Source organism: Schistocerca serialis, chromosome 3, assembly GCF_023864345.2.
Source record: "Schistocerca serialis cubense isolate TAMUIC-IGC-003099 chromosome 3, iqSchSeri2.2, whole genome shotgun sequence".
NCBI lineage: Eukaryota > Metazoa > Arthropoda > Insecta > Orthoptera > Acrididae > Schistocerca > Schistocerca serialis.
In genome coordinates this window covers 232548864-232568872 of record NC_064640.1, presented here as the reverse complement: position 1 = coordinate 232568872, position 20009 = coordinate 232548864, and the positions used below count along the sequence as shown (strand labels likewise).

At 37.2% G+C, this 20009-nt stretch overlaps 1 protein-coding gene across 4 annotated transcripts in view; it reads left to right on the top strand.

The window, feature by feature from the left end:
- The window catches only part of LOC126469971 (uncharacterized), a 382949-nt gene that overhangs the window by 325839 nt on the left and 37101 nt on the right, over positions 1 to 20009 (top strand). Inside the window, exon 1 of one of the 4 annotated variants that reach the window (XM_050097409.1) lies at positions 13209 to 13342. The exons of the other annotated variants lie outside the window; for them this stretch is intronic. The gene's annotated coding sequence lies outside the window, so the exon portion shown is untranslated. Of the gene's footprint in view, positions 1 to 13208; positions 13343 to 20009 lie in introns of those variants that run through there. 4 annotated transcript variants of the gene reach the window in all.

The following is a 20009-nucleotide window of genomic DNA, read 5'->3' as shown; positions in this document are numbered from 1 at the left end:
CATGAGTTTACGCCAGCCTTATACATCAGTACATTCCACATTGCTTCTGTTCTACATTCAGTATAACATGTTCATTTGATGTGCATTGAAACTGAAGAAAACGTTTAGTTCATCTGACATGTTGTGTAACTTTGCTGACTTACACCCATCACACACCACTAAAAGACTGAAGGATACTAAAATTGTTCTTGTTATCAATTCTGTCGATACATAATCTGACTTCTAAGAGTAATAGAAAAAGTTTCTCTTTTAAAAGCCTTCAGTTTTAACATCTATACAGGAAAATGTTATTTATTTAATATAACGCAAATATTTACACATTAGAGAACTGGAGTCTTGTATGACTATGGGCTGCAATAGTATTTTAACATAAAGTTCCAAATACTTTTGCTACAATGGCAGAAGCATATAAATTCTAATGACTCTAACATTTTAGTGAATTTATTAAGAAAAGGAAATGTCTACCAGCTTTTTACTAGTGGTCAACAGTTCAGGCTTCAGAGTTTGAAAGAAAGTGAATTTTATATGCACTGGTATACTGTCCTCGCTGCACGGGGTAGCTGCACAGTCTGAGGTGCCTTGTCACTGTCCGAACAGCTGCCCCCATCGGAGGCTCGAATCCTCCCTCGGGTATGGATGTGTGTGTTATCCTTAGCGTAAGTTAGTTTAATTTAGATTAAGTAGTGCATAAACGTAGGGACCGATGACCTCAGCAGTTTGGTCCCATAAGACCTTATCACAAATTTCCAATACTGTCCTCGCGTGCATTTGAGTATTTGATGGAAAAGAAACAACAACAACATTATTCACATTTGGATTTCGAAATATTAGGACATTTTCAACTGAATATACTAAATTACAGGAATAAAGCTCTGGAACTTGCATAGACATATTTAGACAAAAACTATGATCCAATATATACTGATAAAAATTGTGACCACTGCCTGATAGAAGATCGAATGTCACCTGGTGGCAATGTGGGCGAGAAAGGCGGAACAGAAACGAATGGGGAATCATTCTAGCAAAGAAACGGACTGTAAATGGGGAAACCCACCGACATAAACCTCACTGACAAAGGGTAGATTGTTATGGCTCAGCGCCTAGGAACAAGTGTCTTGGGTGCTTCTGCCACGAGCATCTATGGAAAGTGGTCAAAGGACAGTGAAACCACGAGAAAGCGACAAGTTAATGCATATTTGCATCTACATCTATGTACATACTCCACAAGCCACCATATGGTGCATGTCAGATGGTACCTTTTATCATTAATAATTATTTCCTTTCCTGTTCCAATCACAAACAGAGCAAGGGAAAAGCGATTGTCTATATGCTTCTGTACGAGAAGTAACTTCACTTATCTTGTCTTCGTGATCCCCATGCGTAATTTACACTGGAGGTAGTAGAATCATTCTGCAGTCAAGTCAAATGCTGATTCTGTAAATTTTCTATGTAGTGTTTCCCGAAATGAATCTTGTCTTCGCTCCAGGGATTCGCATTTCAGTTCACAAAGCATCTCTGTAACACTCAAGTGATAATTGAATCTACTGGTAACAAATCTAGCATCACACTTATCAATTGCTTCGATGTCTTCCTTTAATCTGACCTGACAGGTATCCTAAACACTCGAGCAGCACTGAAAAATGGGTTGCACCAGTGTTCCATATGCGGTCTCCTTTATAGATGAACCATGCTTTCCAAAACTTCTCCCGACAAACCAAAGTCGATAATTCACTTTCCCTGTTACTGTCCTCAGTCTTGCTTCATTTCATATCACTTTGCAACGTTACGCCTAGATATTTAATCCACGTGACAGTGTCAAGCAGCGCACTACTAATGCTGTACTCTAACATTATGGGATTGTTTTTACAACTTATCTATATTAGCTCGCATTTTTCCATATTTAGAGCAAGCTACCATTCATCACACTAACTAGAAATTCTGTCTAAGTTATCTTACATTCTCCTACGGTCACTCAACGGCGACAGAATCCGCCTCACCCCGTCACAATCAGAAAACAGCCACTGAGTGCTGCTTGCCCTGTGTGTCAGATCATTTATGAAATAAGAGCAGTCCTATAACACAATAGCAGTCCTATAACACTGTATGTCACTCCTTGCTACACTGTTGCCTCTGATGAACACTCACCATTCAGGACAATGTACTGGGTTCTATTACTTAAGATGTCTTTGAGCCACTCAGAAATATTTGAACCTATTCCGTATGCGCCTGCCTTCATAATAGTCTGCATTGGGGCTCTGTGTTAAACGCATTCCGGAAAATGCTTTCTGTCCACACTTTATCATTGACAGTGGATGCTAAAGGCTTGCTCAGCCTTGAAAAGAGGGTAGACAGGAATCTGTAGCAGATCTGACGATATAGTATAATACTAGTCCAGGCACAAATCTTTCAAAGCACTTTGTTCAGCACACATGGTCGAACATGAGGCCCTGTAGCAGAAGATGCCCATGTTAAGTCGACTTCATCAATTACGAATGCAGTGAGCACATGATCGTCGAGATTAGACCATGCATGATTTGAAACGCATTACCTGATTGGATGAATCACGTGTATTGTTACACCAGGTCTATGATCATGTCAAGGATACACAGTCATCCAAGGAAATGTCTGCTTGAAACATGCAACACGCCATGGACACAGGGCAGTGGGGGCGCTATTATGCTATAATGGGCAGTCATTTGAGCTGCCATGTGATCTGTGGTAGTAATCGAAGGGACAAGGGAGCTGTGCGCTACATGAGAATTATTGTGGACAACTTGTGTCCTTCAAGCACGATGTCTTCCCTGACAGTACACCGATCTTCCAGTAGGATAACCGTTGATGTCACAAGGCCATAATCGTGCTACAGTGATTTGAGGAGCATGATAGTGAACTGACGTTCATGTCTTGGTCACCAATTTCGTCTGATCTGAAACCAATGGAAAACGTATGTCACATTTATTTATTTACGTCCTGAATCTTTGAGGTATACATATACTATATGAGGTATACATATACTATACCCTTGGATGTTGGACAAAATGACATTACATTAATATACTGTTACATTGATTGTATACATAACATTTATAAATTGTTACATTGTTATATTGCTATATTGTTACATTACATTTTTATATTGTTACAACAGAAATTAACTTATTTTTCAAGATACTGTGTTACTGAGTAAAAACAGTTTTCCAAGAGATATGAAGTTACAGTTTTTTTAAAGCTATGGATTTTGCTTATGGCCTTTAAGTTACTTGGCAGCTTATTAAACAAATGTGAAGCTGAGTGATATACACCTTTCTTGCACAGTGTGGTATAACAGTGATGTCTGTGTATGTCACTATTTGCCTTGTATGGTGTTCATGTACAGATTTATTTTGAATAACTTTATTTCCATTTTTAAGCATGCTTTTTTTAGGTACATGACAACTTCTAGTATATAGATACATGGTAGGGGTAGAATCCCCGGTTCTTTAAAGAATGGTTTGTATGATTTTTTCAGCTGTTAGCATTTTTCATTATCCTCACAAACTTTTTTCCTTTCTGGAATGTTATTATGCTATGAGGAGAATTTCCTCAGAATATTATGCCATATCTCAATAGGCAGTGTACGCAAGTATAATACACTGCTCTAACCATCTCAGGACTTGTGTTGTTCCATATAATCCTCATCGCATAAGTCATTTTCGATAGTTTACAATTTAATGACGTGATGTGGGAATCCCATTTAAGATTGTCTTGTAAGTAGATGCCAAGAAATTTTGTTTCAGTGACACTGTTAATTCTTTGGTTTTCCATGGACATGTTTGGTTTTAATGGGTTTTTATTTTGTTATGTATGTTTATTCCTCATAAACCGCTCTGGACATTTTCATTTGTGACTTTAGCATTTAAACTTAGAGCCATTTCGTTTTCACCTTCAATTAATATGCTTGTGTCATCTGCAAATAGCACTGGTTTGGTGTGTTGAACGTGTAGGGGGAAGTCTATTATGAAAATTAAGAAGAGAAAGGGGCCTAAAATTCAGCCTTGTGGTACACCGTGCGTTAATGTGGAAGGTTTCGATTGATAAGCTTGGAGTTCGTTTCTTACAATGTGTTTTACATCTGTTATCTGAGAGCAATTTTCTAGGTAGGATTTCAGACACTAGCGTGGCAGGCCTCTTACACCATACCACTCTAACTTTCTTGGGAGAATTTCATGGTCTGTTAAACCAAATGCTTTTGTTAAATCCAGGAAAATCCCCAAAACATTTCTGTGTTATCCACTGAATTTAAAATACGATTTATGAGGCTAAAAGTGGCTGTTTCAGTACTGCACTGAGGCCTTAAGCCATGCTGCCATTCTGAGATCATATTTTTTTGTTACAGAAATCAGTTAATTGCGACAGAACTAGTTTTTCAATGATTTTTGAAAAACCTGAGAGGAGTGACATAGGCCTATAGTTGACCATCTGCTGCCGCTCGCCCTTTTTGTAAAGGGGTTCAACTTTTGCAGTTTTTAACTGTTGTGGGAAAATACCTCTTGATAGTGAAAAATTGCATATGTCTAGCAGTGGTGCGAGTATCTGTTCAGCAGATACTTTTATAATATAATCTGGCACATTGTCATTGGACGAAGGAACATGGATGTATTTGTTAAACTATTTCCAGAAATTTCCTATAATATTTTGTTTGATGTTTTTCCCATTTGTTCCTTCACTAGCTCACCAGCAATATTGGTGTAGTAAGTATTGAAGTGGTTAGCAATTAATTTTGGATCAGTGATCTTGTTGCCTGCCTGTGACAATACAATATTCTTGTGTGTTTCCACCTTTCCAGTAAGTCTCTATACCGTGTTCCACATTGTCTTAACTTTGTTTGAGGATTCCATAATAAGTTTGTCATTTTCCCTTAATTTTGTTTCCCTTATTACACGACTCAAAGTTAACTTGTATTTTTTTGAAGTAGTGAGCAAATTCAGGGCTGCTATCTGTTTTTGATAGTGCAAAAAGTTCTCTTTCTCTTCTACACGATACTTTGATCCCTGATGTAATCCAAGTTTTGGGTTTGCTGGGGCCTTTACAAATTATTTTCTTTTTTGGAAATGCAATTTCAAAGCAATGCCTGTAAATTTCCATTCAATTATCCAGATTTTCATCTGTGTTGTAACTGTTGTAGGTTTTATTCCACGAGTGGGTACTTAGCATATGTTTGAAGTGCTCAATATTTTGCATGCTACATTTTCTCTTGTAGATAACACTTCCATTCCTAGACAAGTCAATACTTCTGCATACGACAAGAAGCTGTGCATTGTGGTCACTGTAGCCAGTATTAAATTTTTCTGAGGTGTGCATGTTTGTGTTTACAAAGATCTGAGCACTAAGTGTAGCACTACTTTTTGTTATGTGTGTAAGGGAGTTTATTTTAGTGCACAGGTTATATTCGTGAATAATATTAAGAAATTTTTCTCTTTGGGAGCTGTGTGTTAAGAGGTCAATATTAAAATCGCCACACAGAACTATAGTTTTGCAAGAATTTTTAAGTTCCCTAGTGCAAGGTCAAGTATTTTAAAGAAAATGTTTACATTGCTGTTGGGTGATCTGTAAACACACATTATTATAGCTTTTCCTGATGTTATTTCAACATCTGAGGCTTCAAAGTGTTTTTCGCTTCCTAACTGATTTACACAGTCTATTCTCTTATAGTCTATGTTTTCTTTTACATTAAAGCAGCTTCCTCCAAGCTTTGATATTGATCTGCAAAAGTTGTTTGCCAGAGTGAAACCGGTTATGTTTGAATGCTGTAAATGGTCCTTCTCTAGCCATTGCTCACAAAAACATTAAACTGATACCTTCTTCCAATCATTGCTAAGAAGCACATTTATTTCATCAAGTTTGTTTGGTAGGAACTGTACGTTTTGCTGAAAGACTTTTAAAGTGTATGTATAAGTTTGTTCTGTAACACATTCCCCTGAGGAACATGCACTCTTGGTGACCTCTGGTTACATTGTACACTACCAGTGTTTTGTTTGACATGTCATGTTGCCATATGACACACATCATTGGTTGTTTAGAGGTAATATAAACTGTTCCAGCGAGCAGTGGGTCTATAGAAAGCACACGAATTACTACGTAGAGTTAATCACAGACTTGGCTCGTGAAATGGCAGTGTACACAAACGCAGAGATGACAGATGCCCATTTGATGTATGGATTAGCTGAGGGCAATGGCGGTCGCGCTCAACGTTTGTAGCGGGAGATGTTTCCTGTGTGAAGGTGCCGTGACAGGAAAACGTTTAAAGCCATTGTGTGTCGAGTTAGGGTATGTGGGGCTAAATGCCTGATACTCGCGACCAGTGGAGGCCTAGACATATGAGGATACTGCAACAGGAGGTAGTAATTCGTCATGAAGTTGACGACGACCCTATTGCCACTACAAGACATGTAGCTGCAGCACTGAATGTTGACCACATGACTGGTGGGTGTTACAAGAGGACTAGGTGTATCCATACTATTTACAGCATGTCCAGGCACTGTCAGAAACTGATTTTTCTGCCTGGTTACTCTTCTACGAATACTTTATTCAACAAAGTGTCAATCTTATTTTTTGTGTAACGGTGGTGTTCACAGATGAGCCGTCGTTTCAACGAAATCAGATTGTAAATTTTCACAGTCGGTACGTATGGGCAGAAGTCAACCCAGATGCAATTGTTGAAAGCTAGTTATCAACACAGATTTTCTGTGAATGTTGGGGCTGGCTTTGTTGGTGAGTGTTTGGTAGGGCCTCACTTTCTTCCACCTAGGCTCAACGGACAAAGCTATCATACTTTCGTAGAGAATATTCTACACGATTTGTTAGCAGATGTGCCTCTAACTGTATGACAAAACAGGTACTTCATGCATGATGGAGCACACCCTATTTTAGCGTTAATGTCAGTTGGCTTCCAGATTCGGTAACAGATGTGTATGAAACCCCAGTACAAGACGTTCGGAGTCTCTGTGCCAGTATTATGGACAGCTGCGAAACCATGCAAATGCTCCAGGTATACATCAGTGCATCTGAGATTCACTATTATGGCAGAGTGATGCTTGTGTAAATGCCCATGGAAAGCATACTAGTTTGAAAAAGAGTTGCATGTGTATGCTGGTGCATTCTGTTTGTGTATGTTTCCCATGTTTAATGAGTTGGAGAAAATGAGTTGTAATGTAGAAACAAAGTTATTCAAGACCCTTTTCATATAACATTATTTCTTCATCTACATGTGGGGAATTTGACCTGCAATTTGTGGCACGTATTTTTGTTGCAACCTGTTTACATATATAAAACATAAAGAAAGTAGGAGAGGATATGACAAGAATCGGGAAGGAAGCACTATCCCACCACACACTTTAGTAAATTGGGAAAACTGTGGGAAACTCAAGTCTGGGTGGCCAGACAGGGAATGAACACCACTCTACCCAAACGCGAGCCAACTTCATGAAGAGTGTCAAAGCCACCTCACTCATTTCATGGTTGGAAGGAAAATTACAAATTCACAATCTACATTGCAACTGCATCATACACGAGAAGTAAATCAATGACATAACTAGGACATGAAATTTTGATATAAAACACCGAAAAAAAATAATAACATTATATAACACTGCTGAAAATTCAATACACAAGAATTTGCTGACATTATATCAGCCATAACTAATGTGGCAGCAGAGCAGGCGCTCTGAGGAGGATATTGCACACCCTTTGAAATGTAGAGATCAGAAAACATATAGCACAAAAGTTCTTTTTCAAACACAAACACAAACACAGTATAGATGGGAAGGCCTAGTGTTCCTATAAGCTAACATATTCACCTACAATGTAGAAACACATTTCAACAAGAAATGATTTTAACTCTGTTGTAAGAGCTGTTTCCTTCTGCAATCTCTTTATGTAAGGTGGCAGGCTATTATCAAGAATGACACCAAAGTGGCTCACATGTCTTTGGGTATGAGTTGTTCCAACTTCTGTATGGAGGAACCCATATTTCTGTGTGTTGTGACTAGCGTAATCATGGTTGGTTTGCAGGTCATCAAGTCTAGCTCTTCTCATCAACACACTTTTGTTTATGAACAGGGAGCATACAGTAAGCAAACAGAACTTTTTAAATACAGGCTTCCAGTGAGACCTAGTAGTGCTGTGTGACAAGATTCAAATACCCCTTTCATGCAATGTAAAAATTTCGTTTAATTGATCATCGATTTTACCCCAAAAACTATTCCATGAATTACAAAGGACTGTAAACAGCGAAAATAAGCTACTATAGCTCCATGTGAGATGCAAACTTTAGAAATAATTCTCAAAGCAAAACAAGCATGAGTTTAGTAACATGATCTTTGGAGTTTAAATCTTGATGAACATGTATCCCTAAAAATTTTGTGCATCATGCCAATTTCTACCCAGTACTAGTTGGAGATCTTGATTTTGATTCATCTTTACAAATTGAATATAATTTGTTTTCTTAGCATTATGGTCGGTCTTTTAACACTGAATGCAAGAACTTGAGGACTTGATCGTTTATTATGGACAGAGATTCCTTAACATTGCTTACTATTCCACTAGCTTCAGTTGCAAACAATATGATCTTGGCTGCAGTTTCTGAAATGTGTATATCATTTAAATAAATAAAGAACAAAAGGGGACCTAACATACAAGACTGTGGTACACCTATTTCGACTTTGTTTGTTTCAGATACTAACCTGATTTTATGATTAGAATCAGTAGATGTGAGCTCCCTAACCAGTGATCTATTTTGCAAATATGACTGAAACCACTTGTTTTATATCCAATTTATCCCCATTGTTTCCAGTTTATCCCAAATAATTTCATGACTAACAGTGCCGAAAGATTTAGAAAGCTCTAAATTAACTCCTACAACAATATTGTTGTTATCCATGTTTCTAGCTGGTCGTCTATGTAAACTATTACCACTCTTTCTATGCTTCTACCCATTCGAAAGACATGGTGATAATTATTCAGAAGACTGTGATCGTTTCAGTTACTTTAGAGAATGCTGAGAGGAGTGAAATGAGTCGATAACTTCCAATCTTATGCCTACTACCACTCTTGAGTAAAGGTATCGCTTTCGATATTTTTGCTCTGTTAGGAAACATTCGCTAACTGAATGATGAATTAACAGTTGTGAGCAAAGGGCTCTGCAATTTGTGAAGGAGTACCGATTATGTCACTGGTACATCATCCACAACCACTGACATTTTGCAGTTCTGTCTTTTAATCACTGTTACTACTTCATGTTAACAAGCTGGAACTAACCTCACGCTGTATGCAGGAGTACGATTTCTAAGTTTGTCCTGATTTCAGAAATTTAAGCTAAGTGTGTGGAAAGCATTTGTTAAGCAATCATTTACGTTATCTGGCTGCTCTGTTTTGCCAATTTTGATATTATCAACGTTTGTAAGTGTTAATTCCTGTTCTTCATGTATCTCACCTCTTTCACTTGGTGCAATATCTTGTACAGATTTTGATTTATTGCCCAACATCCTTACTACACTATTGTTTCTAAGTAGTTTTGGCTTTTCAGTTACCTGTGATATATTGGTTATAAGTCTTTATCTATTTTATAAAGTGGAGCTCTGGCTCTTTTCATTTGACAAATGAACGTTTTTAAACTAGATTTAGTAATCCAGCATGAATGGACTCTAGTCAGTTCCTTTGGAAAACACAATTCAAATTTGACATGAATGTTTAAAAACAATCGTTAGTACATAAGTGTAAAAAATGTCTAAACAGGACTCATTACTCAGATTAACGACAAAGCTTAAGAAATTTTCTGCAGAAAAATCACTTCTGTTGTTTTAGAAAAAAGTATAGTCATTTCCTTCATGGGTTACTGCTGGCTTTTTAAGGATGAGAGCATTATGATCAGATAGCCTTATGTCAGCATTAATAATTTCTCTCTCTGTGGTGTCCATATTTGAAAACGTGTTGTTCCATCTGTTATTCTTATGGAAGTTTGGCCACTGGGTTGCAAGTCTTATTTCAGGTGACGCCACACTGGGTGACTTGCATGTCGGTGATGATTAATGATGATGAGGGCAACACAACATCCAGTACACAAGTGGAGAAAATCTGTAACCTGGCCACAAATCTAAACTGGGCTCCCTGCCTGGGAGGCAAGAATGTAACAACTAAACTAAGCAGGTGGACTTATAAGAGGAAACTCGTTGACAGTCTGCAGTTAATTAAGAAACAGCTTTCTTGATGAAGAATCATTAACAAGGTTTATATTAAAGTCCCCACAGACATTTATAGCGGTTTTTTCAGTAAACATAATGTCCAGCTGAGGCCCCCGTTTGGTAATGATGGAGTCTACATACCCACTAGGTGCCCTATGTACTGAATTAATTATTATGTAAATCAGTTGCCCATGAAACTGAATGGCAGAAGCTTCTAAATGTTTTTCAGTACTCAATGTTGCTGTCTCACACTTCATTTCCTCTTCCACATTAGATTTATGAATAATACAAACTCTACCACACTTTGTATCCTTCCTAAAAATATGACTGGCTAAATAATCATCAGTGTTCCACCGTAAACATACAGCAAGTATTTGCTTCATGAACTGCAACTTCAAGTTCAAGAGATTTAGTTCGCAGACTCTGGATATTATTGCTTAAAATATGGAAACCTCTAGGATATAGACTGGTACAGCTGCACTCAAACTTTGCTGTCAAACAGCTGATGTTGTTTTGAGGTGGGGTACCAAAAACTTTTGAGCACTATGGGTTTTTTGCACCTTGTTTGTCTTTCTTTTGGCTGTATTGAAATGCTCTCTGCAGCAGTTACTGGTGTGAGTGGACCGACTGCTACCAGCAAAAGGTATCCTCCTACTATTGCTAGTGTCTGAATGCTAGCTGCCAGAGAAGTCTGCAGTGAAGTGTCTCCCACACTACTGGTGAACTGCCCTCTGCTGCCAATGAAGTATACTCTGGTACTGATGCACGGTCCTCCTCCACTACTGATGAAGGTTCCTCTGCTAATTAGGCAGGGTCGTCCGCTGCCTTCTCCAGGATCCTCTGCTGCCAATGTAATGTCTGCTGCTAGAGATGTCCCTGCCTGTCCTGTAGGTGATATGGCCTCTGCTGTGGATGATCTGAGCCCTGCTGCAGGTGTTCTGACATGTGTGTGTGGCCTCACCTCTGCCACAATGGTACAGGATTTCAGAACCCTTAGAATTTAGACTGCCATAGCTTCTTCCCATTTCTATTCCATCGATGTCATGTTAACGCAAATAGTAAATATGCTGTACACTCCTTATTAAACATAGTGGCATCATTACTTAAATGTTTAGCTCTTTCTTTAATTAATATTATTGGAATGTCACTATATATGAACACGTGAATTCACATTGTAACCATGATATCTGTGTGTAGCGTTCTGGGTTTATTGTCAGTTTGGAGCCTTAGATTCCTGTGCCTTGTAGCTATGTACAATGTGACAAAAAGTGAGTCTTGTCTAATAATTCAGATTGTATTTAATGTGCACTATTTTAACTGAACGTCACCCATTGGGATATTTTGTGATCTCTCAAAGGCTTTTGATTGTGTGAATCATGAAATTCTTCTAGATAAGCTTAAGTATTGTGGTATGAGTGGGACAGTGCACAAATGGTTTCATTCCTACTTAACTGGAAGAATGCAGAAGAAAGAGATTAACAGTACAGATAGTCTTCAAAAACCAGCAGAGTCCTCTAACTGGGGAAGTATCAAGAATGGTGTCACACAGGGTTCAGTTTTGGGTCCCATATTGTTCTTAATATATATTAACGACTTGCCACTCTATATTCATGAAGCTGCAAAGCTGGTTATTTTTGCTGATGATACAAGTATAGTAATCACACCCAACAAGCAAGAATCAGCTGAGGAAATTGCAAATAATGTCGTTCAGAAAATTATTAACTGGTTCACTGCAAATGGGCTCTCACTAAATTTTGAGAAAACACAGTTTATACAATTCTGTACAGTAAATAGCATTAAAACCATTGATGAATATATACTATGAACGGAATTCTGTTGGTAAGGCAGAATATTCAGAATTTCTGGGTGTGTGCATTGATGAGAAATTGAATTGGGAGAAACATATCGATGATCTGCTGAAACAGTTAGATTCAGCTACTTATGCAATTAGGGTTATTGCAAATTTTGCTGATAGACGTATCAGTAAATTAGCCTACTATGCCTATTTCCATTCATTGCTTTCATATGGCATCATATTTTGGGGCAATTCGTCATTAAGAGAGAAAGTATTCATTGCAGAAAAGTGTGTAATCAGAATAATTGCTGGAGCCCACCCAAGAGCACCTTGCAGACATTTATTTTAGGAACTCGGGATATTCACAGTACCTTCGCAATATATATATTCACTTATGAAATTTATCATTAATATCCCATCCCCATTCAAAAATAACAGTGAAGTGCATAGCTACAACACTAGAAGAAAGGATTATATTCACTATGTTGGATTAAATCTCACTTTGGCACAGAAAGGGGTGAATTATGCTGCCACAAAGTCTGACAGATAGCCAACCAACATTTAAAAGCTTATTAAAAGAACTTCTGAATGACAACTCCTTCTTCTCAATAGATTAATTCTTATATATGTTGCAGTAACTGTAAAAAAATAATTAGTTATTTTGTGCAAAGCAAACTTATGTTAAAGTGACACGTTCCATATCATTTCGAAATGTCGTATTCGTGATCAATGGAACAAGGATTAATGTATGTATGTATGTATGTTACAGCTTGTTAAGGATTTATCTTCGTCAGTTTAAATGTGTATACATAACATTTCATTTCCCTACTCTTTTCCAACCACCCTTCTTTGTTTGGAAGTAATGTCCTCCCTATTTTTCAAAATTCGTACCTCCCATTTTCTCCCCTTTGCATAAATACGTTAAGAGATCGAACCATCACAGGATTTGATTGAATAGTCCAGAGAGTACCCGAATGACGGATTTGATAAATAATGTAGTGCTCCTAAAGAGGATGCGTACAAATAAAAAAAAGCTAGTGAAAACTTTCTTAATTTCGATAAGATAATGGTCTGTTTCGTCTTGTAAAGGGATCTAAAACTCTCCTCAAAACTGGGCACTATTTTAGTACCTTAGGTTTTTCTTCTTTGCTGATTTCCACACAGTTGAACTCTCTGTTTGCTGAACATTACTTCTCGGCAAAGATCGTGTCGAGGGCAGGCGACATTTATGTTAGAGCGAGCCGTGATGATGGTATTTCATATCATTGAAATAATGCTATAATTAGTTGCACTTAAACAAGGGATTCGTCGCAGTTGAAGAAATACGTAGGTAAGAAAAGTTAACATTTAATTTTTTTTTGAGGATTTATGTTATGTTAACGTACGTGAAAATCAGGTTTTGGGCTGATCATTGTTGAATACGTTCATAAAATGTTAAATGTGAGTAAGGAAACCAGTTCCGTAATAGTGTGGTATGTTTTGTACGAACACATTTAACACATATTTCAAGACTGTGTGTGTAATGTGTGTATGTACGTGCGTGCATTTTGTAATGGCCACCATTACCCGAAGGTTATTTTACATTGCTAATGTTTTTTTTTTCTTTTTAATGGAACTAAATAAATCTGTGTTTGGGGATCTGGTGGCTAATGGTTTGCATCAAAATAGCTCCGTTCCGAACACTGGAAAAATCCTATTAACAAATCTTCACGGTTTTGTGTTGTAGGCGTAGCTTCGGGTATACGTTGCCTTGACTGTCGCTGGATTTGCAACGTTTGAATGACGCTTTGCTGAATGTAAATACGTAGTATGGCTGCTTTAAATGCAGTTGTTTGTGGTTTTGTATCAGTTTAGTAAGCTGTAGCTTTGAAAGCTCGTTTCCTGTATGCGGGATCTTCGTTTTTCGTAAAACTGTGAAGGAAACTGAAAAAAGTGCGAGTATTATTACTGTTAAAAAATAAGAATGTTAAGTGTTCGTCGTACCCATGAAATTCTGTTTGGACGTGGGTTAACTCATTAATGCTTTGTTCCTCTTATTTGTTAGACATTAATTGTCGTTCCTGTCTTGTGTCTTTCACACTCACGAAAATGACGTTGGTCGTGAGTTCTGTAATACCACGAAAAAATTATTTTGCTTTATTTCTTCTTTTCACCGGCGCAGTTGACGCTTGATTACCATATTGTCCAGCATCTATTTAAAGTTGGAAAGACGATGTTTTCTTGTCGTAGCAATAACAGTAATAAAGGAAATTAAAATTTACGTTTATTTATTTATTTATTCACCCATCCTTGATCGTTGTTTGGAGCGGTATTGGATACATCATTAAGCATTTAAAATTTTATCAGCTGTGTAAATTACAGTTTGCGCACATATATTATTTTACAATAGACTTACCCATATATGTAAAATAATTAATGAAAACGTAGGCAAAGCCATTTCTTAATATTAATTTTAATTTACAACATATTGGCAACCAATTACAGTTTCTGCTGCAATGAATGACATAATATATGAAGCACAGTCCTGAAGATATTGGTTTAGTACTGCAAAATCTAATTTTTTTGGAATGGTGCCTGGCGTTATAACATTATTTAACACTTTACAATCATGCTCTTTTGAAGCACATTCTTTCTTTGGTTTTTAAACCTGCTAGTGTGTTAATATTTTTTTAAACTGTTTGCTAATCTGTTGTATAGTAAGCACCCTGCTCTAGTAGAAACTTTATTGGCAAGTTGTAGTTTGGTACAATTGATGTAATAGTCATCTTTTATTCTTGTGCTATAATTGTTTCAATCACTGTTTAGCATTGGTGTATAATTTGTGTTCTAGGAGTGCTGCATTAATTATGTTGTGTGTTCCTGATTGATACGATCGATGCCCAAATCAATCTTTCCCTATGTAGTGATATTACTTGGCATGTAAAAAGAAAAATAAGTTTGTTTAAATATGTCTTAACTGTATCATGTATATGCATAGAAGTTACGGTCATAATTCTATATTCTGTGAATTTAATTTTTTAGGGTGTCACACAATTTAACCAGTAGGCCAAGCTCCAGCTTATAAAAATACACTAGTCAGTTGTAGGGACAGGTTAATGTGCTAACGTTGATCAAAAGTATGTGAAACTAATAAACATACTGATTTTTTTCCCCTTTACTTGAATATCATGCTGATGTGTTCTTTACTATTCTTTGCATTGGTTGTTACCTGTTATGATGCTAGACTTAGATACTGCCTGTTATTATTCATCCTTATCAATTTTTTCTCCACAGTTACACAGCCCTCTCTTGCACATCACTGCCATAACGATGTTGTCTAGTTTCTGATTATTTGATTGTAGGACTGGCATTTCAGTTATTCCAGAAAATTGTGGTTTCGTTTTACATTACATCTTATTTATTGATGACACGTGAAAGGCCATACAGAACCTGATATATAGGTTTCCACCTATCATCACTAGTCTTTAAGAATTGAAATAGCTTATGCTTCTGAAGTCTAATTTTAACTAATTCAAATAGGGGGTCTCTCTCCTCCGAACTACAATTTTGTCACAAGCTTATCTGACTTCCTGGGCATAAGCATTTTTTTTGTCTCAAAATATGCTATGAATGATTGAGGGTGAGAGGGATTAGTTCTTGGTACTGCATACAGTATCTGCAGAATGAAATGTCCAATGAGCTTTAAGTTACATTATGTCATCATGCTTGTTGGCTAGTTTACTAATCAGGCATAGTATACTGTAAAGCTCGCTGAGAGAACACCCAAATTAAACTATTGCCTCAGTTTATCCTAAATTCTCTAATTTAATGACTCTCAACAATTTTTCAGTTATTAGTGATGTGTGATATATTAAGATATTCACAGAGGATCTCTTTTGGGTGACAGAAATGTGAAGCTGGCAAAAAAGGGCAAAAAGTGATTTTCCAATCTAACATCTGTAAAGTTAGTCACATTTACATGCCCATTGTGACAATGGCAGGAATGTGATTTTGAGGATATGGTGCCAACATTCTTCTATGGAAAATGAATGTTTATTCCTTGTATACGTTTCTCCCATATAAATATTCATTGTCCACTACATGAATAATTCCTTCATCATTCTTCCAGCCTTGAAATTTTGACAAGTAGTGGCACTACACATTACCATTAGTGAGGAAGAGGGGAGGGGGGAATGGAGCAGTTAGAGAGATATGCAACAGGACTGAGTAGCTGTTGTATCCAAAGTTGGCCTAACTTTTTGTGAATGTGAGTTGACTTTAAAATTTATCTTGCAGCTCGATCAAATTTCATTTTTTTGTTGCATTTTTTGCTTTTCTTGTTTGTGAATTACTAAGAAACATCTAACAAACAGATAATCTTTATACTCACTAGCACACTGAACACTGCAATGCTCATTAAGGTGAGAGTTCAGCTCTAGCTTTTATTAGGTGGTCCACACTTACAGACTTATTCTTAAAAAAAAGGATGTGTTTCTCTTACCCTTCTACTTCAGAGCAAATTTATTGGAGGCACATTTAGTTAGGCTACTATCAGATTAATGTTGTTGCTAATTCACCGATGCATATCCATCATATATTGGCTAACACTGATATCCACTATTCATTGTGCCTTCCTTCCGAGTTTCAACATTACTTGGTGGGATGCTGCATCCATATTTGATTGGATTGCATTTCAAATTCGTGTTAAGCCATCCTTACAGAAGTTTTTTGTGGTTTCCCTAGGTTTCCTATGACAAATGTCATTTTAAAAGGACTCAACTATTTTCATCCTAGATCGAAATGTTTGCTCCATATCTAACGTCCTTATCATCAGTGGTATTTTAAACTCGCATTCTTCCTTCTGTTGAGATTGATAGTGGAAAAATTCCCCATGTTTGTCATTTACAGCACCACGGTTTTCTGAGAAGTCGTCTTAGTGAAAATTTATGAAGCATAACGAAAAGAAACTGCCACTTATGTGTCTCACAGTAGTATAGAAGATCATTTATTGCTGTCTATAGTTTCCTGTATTTGTATTTCAAATGAAGTTGGTGGATAGTTTTCCGTGCTAATTTCTTGTCACCTGCAGGATACTGAGAAGTTTATTCTTGACAGCTTGTGTATCAACACGTCAGTGTAAAACACCATTCTTTAATTTGGATTCACTAAAATGTAATTTCTACTGCAATCATCTCCTATCTTCTCCATTGTTGGGGGAAAGAAAATAATGCTGAGACCCAGTTTTTGTAAAGAACAAGAGTTTACAACTTTGTGGTATTCTTGAAGTGCTGAATTAATTAATATAGGGTGTTCCAGATTGAGATGATTGATGCCCAAGCAAATCTTTCCCTCTGCAGTGGTATGCCTTGGCATGACCCTCTCTCATAAATATTAAGACAAATAATTTTTTTGTAAATCTATCCCCTAAACGTATCGTATCCCACAGTACATAACAGTTGCTTTATGTTGTGTGTTGTGATCATATCCCCATCATGCAGGCTAAGCGATTGAAACTATTGGGAACAAGCTAGAATTTACGCAGTACAGTCATCAGGTTTTCCACAGGAGTCTGTATATCATTATAAAGTAATTTATATATAAAAAAAAGTGGAAATGAAGTATTACATTAGAAGAGAGAACCACCCAAGAATATATACTGTAAAATTATGAGAGAGAATTGCTGCCTAGTACTTTCCTTCAAGGGGTGAGAGCTAGTTAGTTTAATTTTCCATGGGTCATGTGCACAATAATTAGTAATGATGTGGACTGAGTCTTCCATATTCATATCATTAAGTATTTTCTAAATAGACCTGATCATTGACAACAGTCTTTCTTTTCTTTCCAAAATAATAAAAAGATGACTTAGAGATGGGAGTAATCACCAGCTTTTACAGATTACAATAGCAGATATTATTTCACAGAATAGGAGGAATTAACAAGGTGAAACTTTTTCATTTATTTTCAAATTAAACTTTGTTGTGTGTCGCACACATTTTACATCACTGGGTAAATGATAAAAAATTTTGGGTGCAGCATTGTACAACCCTTTCTGTACTAAAGATAGCCTTAATGTGTTGTATTGAATGTCATTTTTGTTCTGGTACAGTAATTGTGTATATCATTGCTTCTTTTCAACTGCAGTGTATTATTTACAACAAATTTCATGAGAGAATAACTATATCCTGAAGCAGCAGTCCTTAAACAGATGTCTACAGGATAATCATGGGTGAGCACCACATATTATTCTTACAGCCTGTTTTTCAGCAATGAAGGCATTCTTTCATAAAGATGGCAATATTATGAAAAGGATAGGTTGCTATTCCCCATAGAGAGGAGACACTGAGCTACAGGCAGGCACAATGAGAAGACCTGCTATATTTTTAAGCTTTTGGCCAAAAGGTGTTCTTCTGAATTAGAAAACACGCACACATTCACACAGGCACAACTTGCAGGCACATAACTACTGTCTCTGGCCCCTGAGGAAAGTGGGATAGCTCGTGAGAAGTTCAAAAAGGAAGGGTAGGTAACTGTTGCCAACAGGTAGGTCCTTCTTATCCTGGAGTCTGATATACTAACCCTTCATAAATATTTTGGAAATGTAGTATAGTTGTCTCATGTTGTTGTTGTTGTTGTTGTCTTCAGTCCTGAGACTGGTTTGATGCAGCTCTCCATGCTACTCTATCCTGTGCTAGCTGCTTTATCCCCCAGTACGTATTGCAGCCTACATCCTTCTGAATCTGCTTAGTGTATTCCTCTCTTGGTCTCCCTCTACGATTTTTACCCTCCAAGCTGCCCTCCAATACTAAATTGGTGATCCCTTGACGCCTCACAACATGTCCTACCAACCAATCCCTTCTTCTAGTCAAATTGTGCCAAAAACTCCTCTTCTCACCAATTCTATTCAATACCTCCTCATTAGTTATGTGATCTAACCATCTAATCTTCAGCATTCTTCTGTAGCACCACATTTCGAAAGCTTCCATTCTCTTCTTGTCCAAACTATTTATTGTCCATGTTTCACTTCCATACATGGCTACACTCCATACAAATACTTTCAGAAACGACATCCTGACACTTAAATCTATACTCGATGTTAACAAATTTCTCTTCTTCAGAAACGCTTTCCTTGCCATTGCCAGTCAACATTTTATATCCTCTCTACTTCGACCATCATCAGTTATTTTGCTCCCCAAATAGCAAACTCCTTTACTACTTTAAGTGACTCATTTCCTAATCTAATTCCCTCAGCATCACCCGACTTAATTCGACTACATTCCATTATCCTCGTTTTGCTTTTGTTGATGTTCATCTTATATCCTCCTCTCAAGACACTGTCCATTCCATTCAACTGCTCTTCCAAGTCCTTTGCTGTCTCTTACAGAATTACAATGTCATCTGCGAACCTCAGCGTTTTTATTTCTGCTCCATGGACTTTAATACCTACTCAGAATTTTTCTTTTGTTGCTTTTACTGCTTGCTCAATATACAGATTGAATAACAACGGTGAGAGGCTACAACCCTGTCTCACTCCCTTCCCAACCGCTACCTCCCTTTCATGCCCCTCGGCTCTTATAACTGCCATCTGGTTTCTGTACAAATTGTAAATAGCCTTTTGCTCCCTGTATTTTACCTCTGCCACCTTTAGAATTTGAAAGAGAGTATTCCAGTCAACATTGTCAAAAGCTTTCTCTAAGTGCACAAATGCTAGAAATGTAGGTTTGGCTTTCCTTAATCTATTTTCTAAGATAAGTCGTAGGGTCAGAATTGTCTCACGTGTTCCAACATTTCTGCAGAATCCAAACTAATCTTCGCCGAGGTCGGCTTCTACCAGTTTTTCCATTCGTCTGTAAAGAATTCGCGTTAGTATTTTGCAGCTGTGACTTATCAAACTGACAGTTTGGTAATTTTCACATGTGTCAACACCCGCTTTCTTTGGGGTCGGAATTATTATATTCTTCTTGAAGTCTGAGGGTACTTCGCCTGTCTCATACATCTTGCTCACCAGATGGTAGAGTTTT